This window comes from Tenebrio molitor, chromosome 9, assembly GCF_963966145.1.
Source record: "Tenebrio molitor chromosome 9, icTenMoli1.1, whole genome shotgun sequence".
Taxonomy (NCBI): Eukaryota; Metazoa; Arthropoda; class Insecta; order Coleoptera; family Tenebrionidae; genus Tenebrio; species Tenebrio molitor.
In genome coordinates this window covers 16,265,776-16,282,637 of record NC_091054.1, presented here as the reverse complement: position 1 = coordinate 16,282,637, position 16,862 = coordinate 16,265,776, and the positions used below count along the sequence as shown (strand labels likewise).

Genomic DNA, 16,862 nt, shown 5'->3' with positions numbered 1-16,862 from the left:
ATGTGTCTTGGCCGCAGTAGCATTCGTCGAATTGTTTCGAGATTTGGCAGTTTTCGGCTTGGAAATAAAAGGAAGCGAAGGAGCCGAAGGCGATGTCGAAACTTTCCAAAGAGCGGTAGTTTCGTGTTGATTAACAGAAAGACCTGTTCTGGGAACCTGGACGAGAGGATTGATGCGATTGGAGGATGGCCAAATGTTTCTAATAACGCGAAGTAGTTAAGGGTCGACGGAGAACTAAATCTACTTTAATTTATACGGAAGTTCTTGCGTTAGGACTTCAACTCGTGAATTTCGCAACAGTTCCAAGAAAGCTTTCAAGCAAGAACAATCAAAATTATAGATTCCTCGATTTCCTGATTTTGTTTTCACACAATTGTAGATGGCAAAATGTCAGCTTTCATAATTTTCTGGTGAAAAATCTGAAAGCTCTTCTCTTTGATAACTCGTTGACACCCGCCACCGCCAATCTATTAATGCGTCAAGTCGCCGGGGGTGGCATCTCTTCGGCACCCCCGCCGTTGGATTACACACACACGTAAAGCCGTCGGCAACCGGAACGAATAGCAAATGCACCACCCCAATGTCAGCCGACCGCAGATAAATGAAGACGTGCCGGGCCTGCTTGATGTCGAGCACAAACACGTCCCTGATACAACCCGGAAATCGTCTCTACAAATCTGCTTAGCGGTGGAAATCTAACGGGGCGCCATCTCACGCCGAGAATAGAAGTCCTTTATAAACAAAGCGCGTTCAACACGAAATTAGACTTGAAGGAATTGGTATAAGCTTGTCAAATTTTTACACAGGACACATTTGAATTTGGACTGGGTAAACATTTTTATTTTGAAAAAATGGTGGAGGCGCCGGAATGGATGTTTAAATTTAAATATCGACGTGTCCTACATAGTCAGACCTAGATCAAATTTGAAAACTTTGTTTTGTAAATGTGATTATTGACTAATCGAGAGCAAAAAGCTGGATGATTTCTGACCCAGAGGGAAAAAATCTAAATATTTTGATTTCAAAAATGGTGTTGGCACCTGGAGATTTTTCCAATACAAGAATCTAAAAATGCATGGCTTTATATTTAACCACGGCGAAAAAATGTAATTTATATGGATTGCAAAAATGACAAGCGTCAATGTAGTTTGTCAATAAAATAATGATATCGTTCACAATCAGGAACCTGTGTTTCATAGGTTTCATTTTTGCAATTTGAATGCAGAAAGATCCATCCGTTTATTTATATTAATCAAAGAACTATTTTATATTTTGTATAAAAAATGGTGGATGCGCCGGGATATTTTTAAAATATAAATATTGGCACCTTCATATGGTTTGAGCTACATTATATCTGAAAACAGTATGTTATAAATTCATTTATGATTAAGTAGGATCAAATACTACATGACTGCCTCAAATACCGATTGAGAAAATTTTATTTATATTGTTAGCAGAAACGGTAAAGTCTCCAGAAGATTTGTTTCAATTATAATAACGATATTTCTCTTATGGTTCAAGCTAGAACAAGTCTGAAATATGTGTCTTTTAGTCTTGATCACGGCGAATCTTACCCAGAAAATCACATAGGTTTATCCTTAAGGCATCCTGAGAAAATTGTATTTATATGGATTGCTCCTATGTAGTTTGTCAATAAAAATAAAGGATATCTCTCTTATGGTCTGAGATTGATCCAATTTGAAAACTGTGTTTTAGAGTGTTGATTATGATGAATCAAACTACGAAAACTGCAAGGTTTTATATTTAACGCATGCTCAAGAGGGACCTTTCATATAAATTTTAAAAAGCATGAAGGTGTCGATGTATATTTCAGCAAAATTAATGTTATCTCTCATTAATTATAGTTATGTTAGGTTCGTTCTAAAATATTGGGTGAATCAAAATGATTGTGTATAATGGCAACTATGTACGAAAATGTATGTGGCAACTGTGTGGGTAGGATAGAATTGACATTGACAACTCTACCCCACCCACACAGTTGCCACATAAATCGTTTCACTCGCGTTTTAAAATGGCCCACGCGTGCCAAAAAAGGCCCAATTTACACACAAACTCCTCAAATAAACTACTATTATTGATTTAATTATAACGAATCCAATGCAGAGACTGCCATATGTGTGAATTCATTTTTACCATTAATAATTAAAGAAATCTATTTTAAAATTTTGCAAGAATGGTTTGTTTCTTTAAATTTAGAGCTATGCCTATATCTCTTTTAGCTTTTGAACCACATCAAATCTGAAAATCGCACCTAGTGGGACAAAATTTAGAAAATATAAATTTTTGTATGTCTCCAAAAGATAAAGAGTTGCAAAAGTAAATGTATGTGTATTCACACTACTTTAAATGGGCATTAAAAAAAGAACTGTTTTCCTTCTTTTACCAGGCTTTCTAAACGCTTTATTTAATTTAGATACAATTACAATTTGCAATGTCAAGATTTAATCATGTTATAAGACAAAAATTTAAACATTTGTAAAATCATACAGACCCATAAAAAACCGTTTGATTACAATTTCGCGTGTAAAATTTTTTGGCGATAGCTTGGAATACCCTGTACGATCTGCAAAGTGCTAAGAATACTTCAGGTTTTTTGATTATAGGATCAAATGGTTTAATGAAAAAGTATACAGTATGATTAGTTAGCAGTGCGTTATCTTCTCTAAACATGTTTCATTGTTATCATGGGCACTTCTAGACCTCCTCTTGGTTCTGCTTCCATTGTTGGTTTTACAAGTCAGTAAATTAAATCACATCATCAAGAAGATGAATTCTTTGAAGATATTGAAACTATTAAAGGTGATATAAGATCTCTTCATACAGGGTTATTCACCGTAGAGTTCTCGCGAAAATTTAATATTATGCAATACCAAATACAGTTTAAAACAGGGCCTAGATTTAATTTTAAATAATTTATAATCAGTGTCCGGACGAAATAGTACCGGACAAGTCGACCAGTACAACTTTGCGTAATACGCCACTCACATATAAACACGATTCAGCTGGTTCGTTTTCAATAACAGGGAACCAGCTGAATCGTGTTTATGTGTGAGCGAGGGATTACGCAAAGTTGTACTGGTCGACTTATCCGGTACTATTTCGTCTGGACACTGTTTATAATCCATGATGGCATCATTGTCAGTCATTTTACAGCGTGATATAATAAAAAATTTCGTATGTCAGTTTTTACGCCACCTAATCATATATTCAAACAATGAAAAAACAGACATGATTCTGATCTTTGGTGAGTGCCTAAAAGTGCTGTTCAAGCTCCACATGCTTAGGTTTTGTCTACGTTGATTTCTTCCAAAAAACAAAATGTCATTTTGACTTTTAAATAAAACTATACAGTGAGTTTTTTTTAAGACTGGCCATAGGGTATTACATGCTAATTTTTCAACCCCCTGTTAACTTTTGTTCCGATAAAAATATTCAAACCATTTTTGGAACAAAGTTGGAAGATTTTTTAAACTATCGGATAGATTACAACTTAATATCCCAAACCGTCGAAAAAGTTGTGAAAAAAATATTTTTTAGGGCGCCGAAATAATAGTACGTCGAGCGGCCGCCAGAGAAGCGCCATTGTCGGCTCAACCAGCACCTGACGATCTCCAATTTTGGACGCTTTCGGCGCGCTAAAAATATTTTTTTCACAACTTTTTCGACAGTTTGAGATATTGAATTGTAATCTATCCGATAGTTTAAAAAATCTTCCAACTTTGTTCCAAAAATGGTTTGAATATTTTCATCGGAACAAAAGTTAACAGGGGGTTGAATAATTAGCATGTAAAACCCTATGGCCAGTCTTAAAAAAAACTCACTGTATACATATAGTCAGAATCACGAAACAATGCGTGTGCGTCATCGATGAAGGTTTTGCAGTACCAACTTAAAACTGCGAATTCTATCGTTCAGTTGTTGGTAATTTTTATCCCTGAGGATTGGCATGTCGAGGAACCAGTTTTTAGTCAATTTACATCGTCATATTGATCAATCGATAACGATTAACGCAAATTGTGAAGTTAGAAGAAGTCGTCGCTGTTGTTTAGTGTTTACGTTCCTTTTGAAATCCTCGTACCATTGCTTTCCTACGTGTAATAAAACAGTTCTTTTCGGAGCTAACTTTTGCGTGTTTTTTACGATCCCTGCAAGTTACATTTGAAGATGCCGAAACCTTTGCCCAAGCGGTCTAAAGAAATGATTGCTTCATCAATTGAATACTTCACCGAGAGAGACCATGGAGGACCTCTTCTATCTTTAAAAAGCATTCAACAAGTAAAAGAAAAATTTAATGTAATGTTTGTTATTAAAGGAGTCTTGATTCTGTTGCAGAGGGTGGTTGACGCTTTAAAAATTAATCTGCGCATAGTGTCGTCTGTTAATAACCAGGTTAAAGCTGCTGAGCCATTAACATCCCCCAAAAAAAAAAGGCCAAGGAAAAAACAAGTACATATGTGATATTAGTCAATCTGAAAAATGTGAAATTCAAGAGAGTATTTATGAGATGGTTGAAAAAAGTATAATTCCACAACATGAATGTTTTGAGAGCTTCAAATTTGTGTTTCAGGAAAACACGTGACTCAGGCATCATTACTGGAAGTTCTAGTAAGGAAACACATTTTTCTAGGGTCCATAAGTTCATTAAACTGAGTTTTACATAACATTGGCTTTACATTTAAAGCAACTGATTCTTGCAAAAGGTTAATGGAATTAGGACATGTTGCTATTTCAAGAGTACAATTTTTAAGATCGTACATGCAAAATTTGAATGCACAAAATCCTCTACAGTGTGTATACCTTGATGAGACATGGATATTTGAAAATGGATCTGTACACAGGTCTTGGCAGGATGATAGCTACAAAAGCATTAAAGAATGGAACTCTGAAGGGAAAAGGTAAGTTAAAGTATTATTTCAGATAGCATTATGTTTGTTTTCCTGTATTACAGATCTATAGTGTTGCATGCAGGCAATAAGAATGGTTTTGTTGAAGGAACAGCTTTGGCTTTTTCTTCCAACACGAAGAATCCAGATTACCACAGTGAAATGAACCAAGAAAACTTTCTGCGTTGGTTTGAAGACACGACAAACATTGTAAGTTCACAGGTGAAGTTAGTAATGCTCCATGTGCGAATAGAGTAAGATGCGAGTTGTACGTTTATTACATTAGCGCTGTCAAATTTTTATGTTAAGTTTTAATCGCATTTGTGATGGTTTTGTTTAATTTTGCTTGAAATTTCCACTGTATTTTACATATATAAATAGATTTGAATCCAAAGTACTTGTTTATTTCGTATTTTAACTACCACAAGCCCGTTGAACCTGATTCCTCCAAATACCATCATCCATAATAATACAATTTCATATATTATTATTAAAATCAAATTTTGAACATCATAGACATTTTCACTTCTGTCGTGTGATCTTAAGCACACACTCTTTAAATATAAATGTCTTGTCTTTGTAAATATATAATTATTTTGACATATTAAGCCAGACGCCGGTTGACATTCGCGTTGACTAACGCAGACAAACGTAGTAATATCGTGACGTCATGGATGTGTAATGACGCACACGCATTGTTTCGTGATTCTGACTATATTGCATTTTGATTCCTTATTTGTAAAACGTTTGAGATTTTGTATTTTCTGTATAACCCTGTATATTCCCTCAATTATCTCTAATTTAAGTATTTTTCAAAATTGGTTAAGGGACCTGGATATATTTTTAAATTACAATAGTGGCACTCCAAATGGTTAGAGCTACATCAAATTCGAAACTGTGTTTTGTATACCTATGTGATCAGGATTATTTTTCATGATCAGGATATTTTTTCAACATAAATAATAATGTCTCTTTTACGATCAAAACTAGAAAAAATTTAAAACCTAAATTTTACTGATTTAATTATGACAAATGGAACTAAAAAAACCATATGGCTCTACTTTTAACTTAGATTTATGTGAATTTCAAAAATTGTAGAGCCGCCAAGGCATTATGTCAATAAAAGTAACGACATCTTTCATATACAGGGTTATTCACGAGAGGGGTATTTCTTTTTTTTTTGCCGCAACCCATTATACACATTGCAACAATATCTTGATTTCAAATTTTGAAAATGATTATACATAATTGAATCCACGATGGCTCTTAGTCCTGTCCTCATTTATGGAGGGTGTGGAAATAATTCTGTACCGCTGCGGATGTTTACAAGCCGATAGTAGACACTTCGAACACCTTTAACATTAACTTAATTTGTTAATTAATTTGTTGAATTTTGATTAAATATAGGTTATTTGCCAGTTTGACATTTCTGACAAATCTATCCTACTGACTCTGATTTCTAATTTAAAAGAAATAACGCATTTGATTTAGTAGTTACTGCCATTAGTATTGTTGGTTGCGGCAAAATAAAAATTCAGAAGTACCCCTCTCGTGAATAACCCTCTAGTTCAACTAGACTCAAGCTGAAAGCTGTGCTTTATAGATTTACTTATGGAAAATCCACTATCAAAATCCGCATAACTTTATGTACAATACTTGCTTGAGAAAACTACAATTATGACAAGTCAAGTGCAGAGATACGCATCCGTGCATCTCTCATATTAATTAAACATTTATTTTATTTAATTTGTACAAATGGTGGATGCGTCGGGTTATTTTTTAACATATAAATATCGCCATCTCCCATAAGAGTAGAACTAAATTATACCCGAAAATTGTGTTCCAGATAATTATAATTAACCAGGAGCAAGAAACTGCATGACCCCACGTATTACACCAGTTGGGAAATTTCAATTTATATTGCTTACAAAAATAGTGAAAGACAGGAAATATTCTTCCATAAAAAATACGATATCTCCCTTACAGTTAGAGATAAATCAAATCTGAAAACCGAGTTTCTTAGTCTTGATTATGGTGAATCACACTTCGAAACCGTATGCTTAATCTACATATATAAGACTGAATGTCAGTTTGTTTGTATATTTTGTATACAAATCTACAGTTTTACTCCGATCTTGATGAAATTTTGTACACTTGATCTTCAAAACAAGAAGAAAATTACTGTCTACTTTAATTTTACAAAAACCAACCCCTACTACCATTTTCAACCCTGTTAAGTAAAAAAGACAGTTTTTTCGAGTTGGAAATACCCTCACCTTCGCCGCTTCACCCCTATTTCATCTTCTGAGTATATCGTCACCTTCGCCGCTTGACACCCACAAAAAGCAACCCCTATTATCATTTTTAAGGCTGCTAAGCAAAAAAAAAATTTTTTTCGAGATGGAAATCGCGTTTGCATGATATGTTCAGGTGTCATAGTTACATTTGGTTGTTTATAAAAGTAGCAATTTCGCAAAATATGTTTGAATGATTGTGTTTTACCGGAAGATGTCTTAAATGAAGAAGAACAAGCTTCAAATAGCTTAATACCGGAAAAATCAAAAGGGAGGTATCTGAAATCAAACGAGGCAATCAAACAATAGGAGGATCTAAATAAGTTTACAACTGAAAATAAAAGTGTTATGTTGGCATATTTTCATGAATTGGTAAGTGATCATAGTGTTAGTTTCTTATCGTATTGATCTTTTTGTTTATATAGTCGAAGAAAAAAGTAGTCTTATTCTTGGTAAAAAGAAAAACTTCATATTGAAATTACTGCGTTTATAGCAATACATGAAAGTAGAAACATAATTTTAAAACATTCCGAAATTTGCGGGCAAAGCCGCGGGTAAAAGCTAGTTTTAAATAAGTATAATCATATTTCTTTTAATTTTTGAGGCAGATCAAATTTCTAAAGTACATTTTACAGATTCGTCTATTGTAATTAAAATTCCAGAAACTGCATCTCTCATTGCGAAACTGTTGGCACGATTAAAATTGTCTTTTGCTCGTTATTTAAAACAAGTCTTGTTTCCAAGAAACACTCACAAAGTACTCAGAATATTTCAGTTTTCTCGATTATAGAAACAAATGTCTCGACGGTAGACGTAGAATTGCACAGATAAGCGCCGAGTGCAAAGTTGATGTAATTCAGACAAAGCGGGTGTTTAATCCGACGCCGGCACTGCACCATCAAAGACACTTCCTCGAGCTACCTCCGAGACTAGGCGCATTAATAGTTTGTTAGTGGCAAACGTCAACAAGTTATTAAACCAAAACTTTAGACGGGTTGACATCTCCTGAGACGCTCTAACTAGTCTACCCTAAGCTCTGCGAGTGCTCAGAAAGTGAAGCCATCTCCTCACTTCCAAATCTCCAACACAGCCACATTAACTTAATAACTAACCGTTTCTTCTGATTCCGCTTCTTTGTGTCAAACGCGTGACGAAGCTCGCAAATATTTACCAAATACTCCAATATGCCCGGAGCCGATCCCCCGGATATGCTACACATGAATGTGAATCTTTCATCACTTTTAAATTAATTTTGGGCAGAATCGGAGCACGGCTATTTGCACGCCAAATTCTGCGGGGACGGACGCTCGAGACCGCGAAGAGTCAAGGCGAGAGGGTATTTTGTGCGAAGTTTACAAAGTGGGATGCATGTAAGATTGAATTATGCCAAAAGCTAATCTCGGGAAAGGCGGTAAATTTATTGCTGCTTAAGTTTGTAAACAAGCGCAAGAAGTCGACGATGTACGAGAATGATTCCTGAAATTCGCGTTTAATAAAAAATTCACCGCAAGAAAATGTGAGTTGAGCTGCAGATGTACGAAAGTTGGCACATTACGCACAAGAAGATTTCAGACAAGGCTTTGCAAAAAATTAATTAATTAGAATTAAAAAAAATCGCGGGAATGTCAAAGAAACGTCAACGATGTGCTGTTGTTAACCTAGAAAACAAATTTTCGATTTCGGCAAAGTTTGCAGTTGGAGATATGTAGTTTTGACCATACAGTCTGCAAAAGCTTTCCTTTCAAGAATGTGGAAAAGCTCAGTGCGTTTCAAGAGATGTTCTAGGTGAGCACCTTTGGGTTTCAGCATCAAATAAAGCTATATTTTTTATTTAAATAGGATTAAAGGTTCGAGCCTGTTGGGATTTCAGTGAAATATTTTTTAGTTTCGTGAGTAGTGTCCCATTGGCCACATAATTTTCCCCGAGCCAAGAAAAATACCCCTGGCGTGAATAGCACCCTTTGTCCGCAATTCCACCCCGTCAAGCTGACAAGCCGGCGTCGGGCGTGTGTTTTTCGCACCCTCTTCTCGTATTCACGTGTGAATGGCCTGATGCAGTATTTATGTTGCGGAGGGCAGACACGAAAAACCTTTGAGCAACGGAAACGACGAAAAAGGTCCGCTTAATTTTGATTCATGCCGACATGCTAATTTATCGCCGCGTCCCGGACTCCGGGACTCCGGGGCGCTCCGTCAAACAATACGTTCCGACAACTCGGACCCGCCAACAGGTAGACCGCCCATCCATCGTCGTTATTTTTCCGGTTTTTGTGCGTGCGAGCCGCCGCCGGACGTGCTAACCGGTCGCCGGTACGTGCGGTCGTCCGGGCGACGGAGACGCCGCCACCAGGTGGACGCTCTTATGTTTAATTTAACTGGGGCGGCGCCCCCGGCCGATACGCAAATAAAACCCGGATAAATGGACCATACCGGAGCAGATTTATGGAGCCGGTCAGGTCTGCTAGTAAAACATTTACAACCCCGGAAGCCGGTCGACGCTAGGTGGCGCTGGCGTTGGATTTGTGCATGTGAGCTTAATTAAAATTTTACGGCCGGAGCTGTAAACTGCATAATTGTTTCGAGCGAGTGCGCTGCACCCGGACGCCCCCGGGGACTTTTTACGGCGCTTTTTATGGACGCCAAACCGAAAACTGTTCCTTCGCGTTATTATTTCATAGGTTTACGGACGAGAACTCAAAACGACTAATAAAGCTGACTCTACGATTTTATTACAGGCGCAGTGGAATTCGCAGTCGGCTTGATTAGTTCGTCACTCTTCTAGGGAAAGGGATTTTTCATTAAAAAATGCTCCGATCCACTTTTCTGATTTACTTTCAAGTCGCAACTCGACGAATTCCGCTCGCAATTACATCTCCGCCGCAAATAAACTCGACAAAGGGACTCCATATTGGACAGAATTTGCTTTGGATCTACGAAAATTAACAGCGAAATAGGTTTGCAACGAATACGAAAAATATGACACACGTTCTAGACATCTATCAGGTCCTGATGAAAAATATTCGAACATTTCTAACATCATGTTGATGAACCGCTGCCAAGTATTTTAACAGAAATTTAAAAAAAAAATTATTTTCTTCAAACGTCCGTAAAATATGACATTGCACTGCTGCATTGATAATGCTAAAGTGTCAGTTCATTGTCATGGCATCTAACGAGCTGACCAGCGTCCGTGAAGTTATTTTCTCCGCTGAGGAGCGTCCGTGAAGTTATAATCTCCGCTGAGGGCGTCCGTGAAGTTATTATCTCCGCTGATGAGCGGCTGTAAAGTAAACTAGCTAAATTATTTGAAATTCCTACCCGTTTCTTTAACATCTCTTAAATAATTTGTTATGAAGGTTTGAAGAAAAAATAGTATATGTTATTGGGAGCAAAATAGTAGTTTATTTGATGAGTTTGTGTGTAAATTGGGCCTTTTTTGGCACTCGTGGGCCTTTAAAACGCGAGTGAAACGAGGTCCAATTTACACACGAACGAGTTGAATACAACGTTTTTTTGTTCGACGACCCCCTTAAAGGCTCCAAATCTCTTAAAACCTTTAAAATTAGCTTGACGTTTCGTTTTGACAAGTTGTGACATTTATCAAAATCGGTTCACATAGGAGAAAATTCTCAAATACTGACAGTGTCGAACAAAAAATATAGTTTTTATACTTTTATTAATAGATAAACAACCCCATGTGTCTTCTTATGGAGGTGGTGCAATTAGAGGTCACTCAAGGGTAAACAGAGCCAAATGACCTTGACTTGCCAAGCGAACTTCCATAAGAATATACTTGAGATTTTGGGCTAGAGCCCAACTTCGGCATAACTTGTCCACTTCTATTCTTTCTGTGTGATGTAGTGAGTATATGGATGTATTTTATTTTCAAAACATATGAGGATTACCCTTCATGGGTTTTACGTTATGAGAAGAAGAGGAAATAAAAAGGCTTAGAAATGTACATGGTTTGACAAATGTCAGTGATGTTTGAATACCATGAAAAAGTGTCTAGACAGTATATTTGTAAGGAAAGAAATCTGTAGAGAAGGTAAACAGCAGGAGCAGAAAAATGCAACGTAAAACACTGTTTTCTTGTTAAGAAGTTTGTAAGAAAAGCGAACTCCGCCGAATCGAATCAAAACGCACTTCTCTAATTAAAGCGAAGTGCAAGACGAAGATACGGGCCTGAACGGGCATTTTTAAATCAAAATCAAGCTCCATCTCTCGTTTCTAATTATAGCAATGGCTCCCCCAAACGAATATAATTGATACGAATTTTCCTCGCGCTTTAATAATGGAAAATAACAAAAGGATGGTGAGAAGTCGCGCCGTTACCGCCGAACCGCCGTTATTAAGTTTAGGAGAATGGCCGACAGTTATTTTGAGTCAAAGTTTAAATTGCCCAGGAATTCGCTTGTTAACACGAGGCGTCATAATTGAAGCCGCTGAATATTTTCCGAGATTCGGAGAGGCGGCGGACTGTTTGCCAGCGACAATAACTTTATTAAAGGGGGGTGCCGCAAGGCGACCTCCCGAGACTTGCGTTCTTCGCGCCCTTGTTTCACCGCCGCTATTTTCAAACTGCATAATGGTTATGATCGGATCGCGTGGCTGGCGTGCTTGTCAAGGGGCTGTTTAAAATCTGAATTATTTAAAAACCGGATCAAACTTCCAACGCTCGCTCAGACAAAAAAATTGTTAATGCAGGTTATTTTAAAGCAATTTTATTGCTTGCACTCTCAGCTAGGGTCATCGACTTTGAGGCAGAGCATATCAGAACTACCTCACAAATAACAAAAATAACTTCAATGGTTCCTCATCACTCATGCTTGTCTAGTAGAGCTTTTGCTTGTCTTTGTACTGCTTTTCACTCTCGGGCGCAGAGCACCTAAGAGCCACCCCGCAAATTATAAAACTAATTTCACCGGTTTGTCATCGCTTATTGGTTTTGTAGTAATGTTTGTTTCTTTATTTTTCCGTTTTTTTTTTTACTTTGAATGGGCGGAAACGTCTGTTGAATAATTTATATCCGGTGCAAGGTTTTTAATTTGACGTAACGGCCATTAATACGGCATCCAAACAGGCTCCAGTCGATATCAATTTGGTAAATTGAGACGAATCACCGCCGCTCAAGCCTCCAGAGGACGAGAGATATATTAAGAAGCAACACTAACTCGATGCTAATACAGTAGCCGCCAGTTCCCATTACGTCTGTCAGGCGCAAAAAATCATTGGAGGGATGCGTTCTTCGTTTTGGTGCGCCCCATCCCTCACGCAGAGCCCGTTTGGGAATTATGTAAAAAAGAGCGCGTTAGGGGTAACATATGGCGCTCGTAAACCGTTTAGAGTCCATCTAGGAGACGTTCGAGGGCGGCGCCGCAAATAAAATAAGAAATTAACGTAATAATCATCAATAATGTCGAAGTGGCAGCATGCTTGACTTTCGCCAGATAACAAGCTTGTTAGGTGCCATAAAACACGCTAAATGGATTTAGTTTCGAGAGGGTGTGAAATGTAATTACTGTGTAAGCTTTCGATTACGATGTCGCCGATAACATACTTTCCTTCGGGAATTTGCATCGTCACCCCTTAACCGCCGCACGCACACGCCCTACGCTCATCCTAGCGCCACTTTTATTTGCATTTTTTTAAACCCCGACTGGGCTGTAAATAGCACCGCGGCAATCTCACACACAGATAGCTCTGGATTGATGGCGGCGAAAGGGGACTTTTGAAAAAATCGTTATGCAAAACAGGACCAAAAAATAAACTGCACGACGTTTAACGTGCAACTTCAGTCAATTTCCCACAAGTTCTAATGCAAATTTAATTACCGTTTGGATTTTTTACAGTGTTTAGTTTCAAAGGCGTTTCGAGAGGACAAATGAGCCCAACGAGATCAGATTTAACACCAGATTAACAGTAATGATTACTCTACATCCAGATCATGTAATAATAATAGTAAAAAGTCTGAAATCAGTAATTAGTATGTTATCGGAGAAGTTAAGCAAAGGTGGCCGGGGTTAATGTTTGGATGGGTGGTCGTCGAAAAACATCAATTTTGTGGTCATTTTCAGTAGATGATGTGTATTAGTGTTAGAATGCTTTATTTTGCCCTACGGACTTACCGATTCCTGATTACTTTTTCTTTAAACATAAAACAGCAATTCAAAAAAAAAAACAGAATGTGTCGTAAAGACGCACGATAGAAGTGAAACTTTTGTATTACAGGAAAACATTGTAATTATTCATCAATCACTTTTAAATAGCATATTCACAACAAAATTGTATATTTTAATGAAGAAAATAAATTGTAAACAACGATAACACTAAACAATATTGAAATGCGTAACTCATTGTTCATTTTTAAGCCTCCAAATTAAAGAGAGGACATTATCGATAAATGCCGTGAGTGTGACAAAGACAGAAGTATACACAATTTTAAGGGATGTTTGCATCGTGTCAAACAGATTAATTTACATTTAAGTGAGATGGAAATATTGGCGCAACCGTTGTGCGAGACACTGCTCCCACTCGACCCGATAGTGTTTACCGCCACCACTTTTCGTCACACAAAAAGGTTGCCGATCAGAATTTCAAGACCCTCCCATAAAAAGTTTCACTTCAAAAACAGTTTTATTCCTATCCCCCACCCATTTCCTTCTCTTTTCTTTCCCTCCATTTCGCTTCCTCAAAGCTATTTCGAGATGGTCCGACTTTGCTCTCTCCCTCCTATTCTGAATTCTTCTATTCTTTCCCATGTTTCTTCGTTCACTATTCCGTAATCTATCACTGTTTTCCCCCTGCTACCTATATACTTGGGTCCATTCCCCTTCTTCGTCCCCTTGTTTGTTCCCGTTGAATACCTCCCATCCATTTTCATCGATCTACTCCATCAGAGTCTTCCCCTCTGCATTTTCCACCTTGTCTTTGGATTTTTTCCCCTCCTCCCTATTCTCTTCCCAATTTTTTCCTTCACTTTCTCCTATGTTCCCGTTGAAGTCCCCTCCCAAGAGTATACAATCTTCCTTGTTTTCTTTCATTGCGTCTTCGACACGTCTTCTTGTTGTCTTCATCTCGTTACTGTATATTGTCATTATTTTCCACCATTTATTGCCTACATGAACTTTTCTTTCCATTCTTCTTTTCCTTATTCTTTTCGCTTTTCTTTAATCCTCAAATTCACCCCTGTTATTATTCCCCCGGTAGTTCTTCTCTTTTTCTTTTCTCTTTTTGCCTCTTGACCTTCCCATTTGTTTTGGCAGCGTTTTTTCCCCTTTGTGCTTCGTTTCCGGTTTCCGTTTTCTTTGTCCATCTACCTTTTTATTCACCTTCTCTTTACACCTTTCCTCGCCGATTCGTCTTCTCTTCTTCTCTCCTTCTTCTAAAAATTGTTCTTCAGTTTTTCCTCTCTCTCATCCCATATAAACCATTCCCCTTTCATCTATATCTTCCTATATCCTATTTTCACCCTTTTTCCTCTATTTCTCTCCTCTCTTAACTTCTTTTGTGTTTTCCTTACTGCATTTGTCAAACCGTCATCTAAATACATCCTTTCACCTTTCCTTTCCTTCAACTTACTCTTATTTAGCATAATGTTCTTCTTCTGCTCCCAAACTTTCTATTTTTGACAGCATCATCTTATCTTTATTTATTTTTTACGTTCACTTTCACTCCTATCTCCGTTTCTAATTATTCTTCCACCCCCCTCTCTATATTTCCTCTCATTCCCCCTATTCCGGCTATTATAACATTATTCTTCGTCTCCTTCTTTTCTCTTTGTTCCATCTTTTCCTCTATCATTTTCGTTCTTTTCATCCAATCTGCCTTCTCCGCCTGCCATTTTTTTTCTCTTCCTCTCATCTCCTCTCTCACTGCCAGCAATTCATTCCTTAGCTCCCCCTTCTCCTCTCTCACTGCCGCTAATTTCTTTCTTAGTAGTTTGTTCTCCTCCCTTATTCCCGCCGTATCCTTTCTTATCTCTCTAATGAGATTTCCTTATTCATTTCCTTGCTTTTATTTCCTTCTGCGCTTCTACTTGGGGATCTTCCCGTTGTGGAACTATTCTGAATAGGTCGTACCTTCTTCAGAAGTCCTACCCTCTTCTCTTTCTCTCTTGCTGCTTTCTTTCCTTACCCCTCTCTTTCTTACCCGCTCCCTTCTGCTTATCACCTCTCACTCATTCGTCGCTGTTTACATTAGTAATCTCTGTACTTTTTTCTGCTCACTATCTAGACGGTGTTTATTAAATGGAACGTATACCTATAAAAATGCATTATACCATGATAGAGCTTTTAAAGAATTATCACTATTTGATCATCCATATTGAAATTGAAATAGGTATCAAAATACATGTCTGAGGCTCTCCAAGTGTAACAGAAATAGAGTATGTGGTAAGAGAAACATAATAAGAGTAAGAAAGAGACAACGAAAACAATATCAACATCATCAAAAATGGGATATCCTAGATTAATAAAATATTGCTGAGTTGAATTTTTTCCAAGAGAATGATGAATCCTACGGATTATAAAAACATACTGAAAACACACAGTATGAAGGTATTTTAGGTTTGAAGAGGAAAAAACTACGGAAGCGACTATTTCAAATATTTTAGACTCAGAAGTTTTGATTTAAAAATGAAAGGATCATTTTTATGTCACTCTCAGAACTCCATTCAAAATGTTCATTTATGAGAGATTTTTTTTCAAGTTGTTTGATATTTTTGTTTTCCCCTTGCGTAGTTTTCTGTTAACTAAGCACAAATTAATAGACTGTCATAGACTCCAGCTGTTCAATATATTTAGAAGTCTATGTGTAATGTGATTAAACGCCCTGCAAATTACATCAACTTGACATCTGCTATCTAAACGATCCGATAATTGTTGTATTAGACAAGGGAGGTTAGCTCCAATTGATCTATTGGACAGGAATCTACGTTGACAAAATGAAATTGATAAAGTTCCGTCAAAGATGATTTAAATTTCAAAATAATAATCATTTTGTCGTTTGATAAACATTTTCCTTACTTACTTTCTTTCCTTAAAAAAATTATTTTAAAGGTTAAATGTTAATTCTCAATATTTAGTAAATGTGAAACATAATAAGGTCATTTTTACGTTGCTACAACCTGTAAAATTGTAAAATCATTCATTATGACAGCAAAAGACTAAAAACATAATTAGTAGCTACATAGAGTGGATTCCAGATCAAAAATCCCATGCCGTTCCCTATGGAGGTTCATTTTCCATTTCAAGGTCACCACTTAGCTTTATAAGCGGTTTGAATCGGTTTAAACAGCACTAAAATTATTATAAAGATTAAACAAAGTAGATAAAAGCCATTGATATCAATCTGAATCTCCATTCAGAAAAGCATATGATTTTTGCGCTAGAACCTGCTCTACAAAGCACTGGTATTGATTTGAAACTGTTCCTTTGAGTAGAAGGAAAAGAGTGGACAGATCCAAACAATCTGTTTCTGTCAGTGCTTTTTAATTTTGGAATTAAATAAACACTAGGGCCTAGCTTTGACGAACTATTCCTGAAAATGTCTTTGTCTTGAAGATAGAGTAAATATATCGGGTGTTCACTTAAATTTATTCTCAAAGTAGGCGTTGAAAAATCGATTGTGAACGCACCATAGGTTACAGATCAGGTCAGGTCAC

The 16,862-nt window shown here is 37.1% G+C and overlaps 1 protein-coding gene and 1 long non-coding RNA gene across 2 annotated transcripts in view; one reads left to right on the top strand and one right to left on the bottom strand.

Annotated features, from left to right (window-relative positions):
* The window catches only part of LOC138138613 (uncharacterized), a 151,061-nt gene that overhangs the window by 40,572 nt on the left and 93,627 nt on the right, over positions 1–16,862 (bottom strand). The window lies entirely within an intron of this gene.
* On the top strand, positions 4,303–5,301 carry LOC138139412 (uncharacterized). Its single transcript, XR_011162289.1, has 3 exons — positions 4,303–4,538; positions 4,589–4,916; positions 4,970–5,301. It is a non-coding gene; the product is annotated as an uncharacterized lncRNA (long non-coding RNA).